Genomic DNA, 5728 nt, shown 5'->3' with positions numbered 1-5728 from the left:
AGAGAGAGAGAGAGAGAGAGAGAGAGAGAGAGAGAGAAATAGGTGGACAGATACTTAATAGAGACTGGGAAAAGAGGACAGATAGAGAGAAGAACAAGTATAAGAACGGAGAAAGAGAGTGAGATATGGATATTATTATGAGACTCCCAGGAAGTCGTACTGTGCACGTAGCCAAATAAGCACTCAAACACAAGCAAACTGGCAAGATCTTTCGCCGTTTATAGCCAGGTTTTCATTTCCACCACGATCGTTCGGTTGCAAGCCCAACAACCTAACCAGTAGACCACCAACATCACCTAAAACAGATCTGCCTGGAGCAGATACACATCCTTTCGTCTGCAAGCCCAACAACCACTGGACCACCAACCTAACCAGAGCTGACTCGAGCAGATGCACAACCTTCCGTTTGCAAACCTAACAATCTAACCAGTAGACCACCAACATCACCTAAAACAGATCTGCCTGGAGCAGATACACAACCTTCCGTTTGCAAGCCTAACAACCACTAGACCACCAACGTAACCAGAGCTGACTCGAGCAGATACACAACCCTTCGTTTGCAAGCCTAACAAATTAACTATTACACCATCAATGCAACCAAGCTGACTCGAGCAGATACACAACCTTTCGTTTGCATCCCCAACAATCTAACCACTAGACCACCAACGCCACCAGCAAACAGATCTACCTAAAGCAGATACACAACCTTTCATTTGTAGATCTAACAACCTAACCACTAGACCACAAACTAACCAGAGCTGACTCGAACAGATACACAACCTTACGCTAGCCATCCCAACAACCTAACCAGTAGACCACCAACACCACCTTAAACAGAGCTGCCTGGAGCAGATACGCAACCCTTCGTTTGCAAACCTAACAATTTAACTATTGCACCACCAATGCAACCAGCGCTGACTCGAGCAGATACACAACCTTTTGTTTGCAAGCCCAACAATCCAAACAGTAGACCACCAACACCACCTTAAACGGATCTGCCTGGAGCAGATACACAACCTTCCGTTTGCAAGCCCAAGAGCTTAACCACTAGACCACCAATGCAACCAGAGCTGGCTCTAGCAGATACACAGCCTTTCGTTTGCAAGCCTAACAATTTAACTATTACACCACCAATGCAAACAGCGCTGACTCGAGCAGATACACAACCTTTCGTTTGCAAACCTAACAATTTAACTATTACACCACCAACGCAAACAGCGCTGACTCGAGCAGATACACAACCTTCCGTTTGCAGGCCTAACAACCTAACCACTAGACCACCAACGCCTGGAGCTGACACACTTGATCGAGTGACGTGAGGGGAATCAGACTTTTAAATTCGATTTCAGCTGGCGTCTCGGGAATATGCAGGTCATAGACAACCTCAAAAACTGACTTATCGCTGATGATGTTACTTTCAGTCCTTGTCTCCGGGGTCCGCCTCTCTGTCAAGTCTTTCATTCTCCCATGATCCTCTCGGGGGACCGGATGTATCCTGGAAACAAACGACGTAGTTATCGCCCTTTGTAGCACAATGGTGGCTCTCTTGTGAAGGGAGTCGTATCTCAGAGGACAGATAAATTCAGTCGAAAAATCAGGAGTAAGAATTGAAATTCTATTCCGAGTAATAAATCTTATGCGTGAGCTCATTTCGATACTTTTTTCCTGTTTCGTTTGACGCCATCCTTGTAATGGCGAATGTATTGTTGGTGGGAATCGTTTCAATATACTATTTATAGAAGTTTCAGAGTTGGTGTTCTCTTGTTAAATGCCTGCCCTCACCCCTCTCTCTCTCTCTCTCTCTCTCTCTCTCTCTCTCTCTCTCTCTCTCTATCTATCTATCTATCTCTGTCTTTCTCTTTATGTCTCTCTCTCTCTCTCTCTCTCTCTCTCTCTCTCACACACACACACACACACATAGCCAGCTAGATTCGTGAAGTTCACAAAGCCCTAGTTGCCTTATTGTGCTGACGTTTTGGGTTAGAGAGTTCACCCGCTTTCTGTGGCTGGTGTTCCTCGTTTGGAGCCATTGATCTCCCTCCAAAGTCCCAAAATATTGAGTCCACGAGACAACTTTTCCTTCCGGTGCGCAGAATTTTTGGAAGGGTCACTTAATTTCAGAGATCGCGCTGATGAAGGACACCAGGAAACTAACGCTAAGCCATATTTTAATTTTAATTTTTTTTTGTAAGTGTTTTACGGCGCTTGCAAAAGGTCATATGAGTGTGCTGGACACACCAAACATTTTCAGTTGGAGATAGCAGGGTTTGCATTCCGTAAAGCAGAATTGAGACTCCTCCCTCAACCAGCGGTAGGATTTGTATGAGTGTGTTTGTTTGTTTGTTTTGGTAAGTGTTTTGCGGCGCTCGCAACTGCATAAGGTCATATGAGCGCGCGGGACACATTAAACTTTTTCAGTTGGTAGGAAATTTTGAATTTTGCCCGGGTGGCGGCCGAAGCCTACTCTTATCGATTTTGGACAACCAAGGGATCTTTAACGTGCGTAGCTTGCTCACAGAACCTCCGAGATTTTTGGTCCTTGTCCGAAAAGACTAGGTGTAGATCTTGCCTACCATAAGATCAGGGGTGTGGCTGAAAGACAGCTGTAATAAGGAGCCAATGAGAAGCAGTAGAAAGGCTGCTAAAAGAATCAGGAGTCCAGAGAGGGGGCAAAGGAGGTGAGGGGGTGTGGGTCAGAAAATGGAGACGAAAACAGAAGACAGAACATTGTTACAGAGCAGGAAAAGATTACTTGAATTACTTGAATCTTATATTACTTGAATCTAGAACTGGGGTCTTAGGAAGACGGGATGCTCCTTGCTTCCTCGCCCCTCTTCATGACGATGCATTTCAATGTGGGCAGGCTGATTGTCTCCATCATCAGTTGGTTGGTGTAGCGTCTGATGGGGTCATGCAGCCTGCTCCTCCTACCTTCACCAAGCTGCACTCCTTTCGCAATCTCAACCTCCTTCGTGAAGGAGTCCTCGTCACGGCTGTTGGCTAGGTTTTCTCGGACAAGGGCTTCTACACTTGGATGGTCATAGGTAAGCACTCCCTCTATGTTTGCGGAGCCTGCTATCTTATCTGCTCTTTCATTTCCCTTGACTCCTGCATGTCCTGGGCAGAAGATCCACTGCAAGTGTCTGATTTTGCTGTCTTGGATTGTCTTAAACCAATCTGCATAGAGGCTGCCGGTCAAGATCTTATCCAGAGTACCCATTAAGTCTGTAACAAAGGTAGCCTGCTGGTATCCATTAGTGCAAAGCCATTTCAGAGCCTCAGTGATGGCCTTGATCTCCATGCACATGCTTGATGTGAAAGGAGAAACTTTAAGAGAATAAAGGATTGGAACTCGGACCTATTGAATGAGAAGCGAACACCTTAACCTCTAGGCCACGAGATCTACCAAATTCGAATTCTGCATGTAGCATCGTTACTGATATCTGGCGTGGGTGGTTGGAGGGCGTCAGTGGTAGGATGGATTTAGTCCTTTTCTTTCCCCCTGTTGTTTCTGTCTATCTATCTATCTATCTGCGTCTTCCATGTACTGTAAGGCCGTTTTTGTGTCGCTGTGCTTCATTTTAATTTTCAAACTCCAAAAGATATCTCAGGGGGAAATAAGTTACTTGAAATTAATTATGGGCAAGGCTTTTTATTCTCGGAGTGTGTTTTATCGAAGGTAGGAGTTCTTAATGTGGTGTCATTCGTAAGGAATTGGGCTAGCTGTTTCTAATGTTCTGTTTATGTAGGGTTTTTTGGGTTATGGGCATATCATTATCATCTTTCGTGATGATTTACATGAAAACTCCTAAAGTTCTGTGTTCTGTGGCCATACAGTGACATCGACCCGTATAATACAACCTGTATCAGAAAAATAGAAATGGTAACTCAAAAAGCCAACGCTGTCACCTACCAGCTAGCACTCCTCCTATCTCGTCCAAACATCTCCATGGACACAAAGATAGAGCTTATCACTTCAATATTCATACCAACATTATGCTACCAGTGCCGCACCTGGACATTGAAAGTAAAACCCATGAAGCTAAAAGCAGCGAATTGAAATGTCTCCGCAAAAACCTTAACACCACAAGCCGAGACAGGCAGAGACATGAAGAAGTTAGAGCAGCTATTGGCACTTAGTCCTGCCTGCATTTCATAGAAAAACAGAATATAAAATAGTTTTGCCACCTGTTACGTTTGTCACCTAGAGCCAACAACACCAAGCACTCCTAAGGTGAATTGGGGGAGTCAAGGAAACCCTGAGAAATCATAGTAATATCCCAATTGAAAGAGCTCTGGAGCTGGCCTACCATAGAAAGACTGCATCTCCCCTCGACGCTTAACGCCTTCAGATGATGAAAAAGTAAAAGTAAAAGTGAATAGGTTTTTCTTCTTTTGAAGTAGACGTGGGGGGGGGGGGTCGTATAAATTGCTAGTCTTTTTTTATACAGTTGTTTATACATGTATGTCTGTTGGATTGCTTATGTATATCATCATCATCATCCGGTGCCTTGCCGACTGGCGTGGGCGATCATGAACCTCCACTTCACTCTGTCTTGCGTTGCAGCGATGGTGTCTGTCGTTCTTGCTGTTCCCAGCCATGTTTTCAACTTGTCCTGTATCTTTTCCCTCTTTCTGCCTCTGCCTCTCTTTCCATCAAACATGTCTGTTGTTACAATATTCTCCAATGCTTCTTTCCGCATTGTGTGTCCAATGAAATTTGCCTGTTGCTTTCGTATATATTCGTCATAAGCTGTCGTTTGCAATTTGCTCCAACCAAAACGTCTTCATTTGTTTTTCTAGCTGTCTTATGCATAATTAGCATTCAATTACCACATGCCTATGGAGCCAAGTGTTTCTCTCGTCGTTTAGCTCTTTGAGGGCGAAGCGGACCAGACCAGCAGTAAAGTAAAAGCAATATCGCGGCGTTTTCGAACCATCACAACACAAATCCGGAACACGAACCGGCCTGTTTAATTTATCCAAAGCGTGCGTGTTGTTTGTTGCCTGTCTGTTTATAAAGTGTCCAATAAAAGAAAGCGGAATTTCAAGCGTTATCGAATAACCCGAACGCACATTCTCCACACAAAAAAATAATTATTGACCAATGCAAGGTTGTGGTGTCAAGGGGAAATAACAAGTAAAAATACCATTCCATACTGTTGTCTCAGTCATCTCCCATTAGTTTGTTTGGGAGTTTCGGGGTTGTTGTGTTTTCAATTGTTGTTTCTGCTGGGTATTGGGGGGGGGGGGTGGAGGACGGGGCGAGAGGGCTTGGGGTGTTCTTTTGTTTTTATCTTTTAACAGTGACTACATGTTTTAACACCCGTAACAGTTTATTCTTTTTTATTTTCCATGTTCATTTTAAAATGGACATCCAAATCTCCAGCGCAAAGGCTGTTGTTCGCCGCAGGTCCTCCTGGCTCCCCTTGAGTTTTGGGTCTCCCTACCGTGGATTGGGCAACTATCAACCTTCTTAAGTGTCTCATGCACTGGGTGGGCCTTAACAAGATGGCATTCTGTCCGGTTGCCGGGTCCGGCCATTCACACTGCCCTGAGTTGTCGTTCCCGAACTTTGTCTTCTGTCTTCACGTTTTCCATCCAAAGTTCCTTTGTTCTCTTTGTACTTGTTTCTTATTGTTGGTTCTTTGGTTGCTGTTTGTTTGTTTGTTTGTTGTTGTTGGATGTTGGTGTTTGTTGTTTGTTTGTTTGTTGTTGTTGTTGCTGT

The sequence above is a fragment of the Aplysia californica genome, unplaced genomic scaffold (assembly GCF_000002075.1).
Source record: "Aplysia californica isolate F4 #8 unplaced genomic scaffold, AplCal3.0 scaffold01029, whole genome shotgun sequence".
Taxonomy (NCBI): domain Eukaryota; kingdom Metazoa; phylum Mollusca; class Gastropoda; order Aplysiida; family Aplysiidae; genus Aplysia; species Aplysia californica.
The sequence above is the reverse complement of the archived record's forward strand: the minus strand, read 5'-3'. Positions refer to the sequence as shown.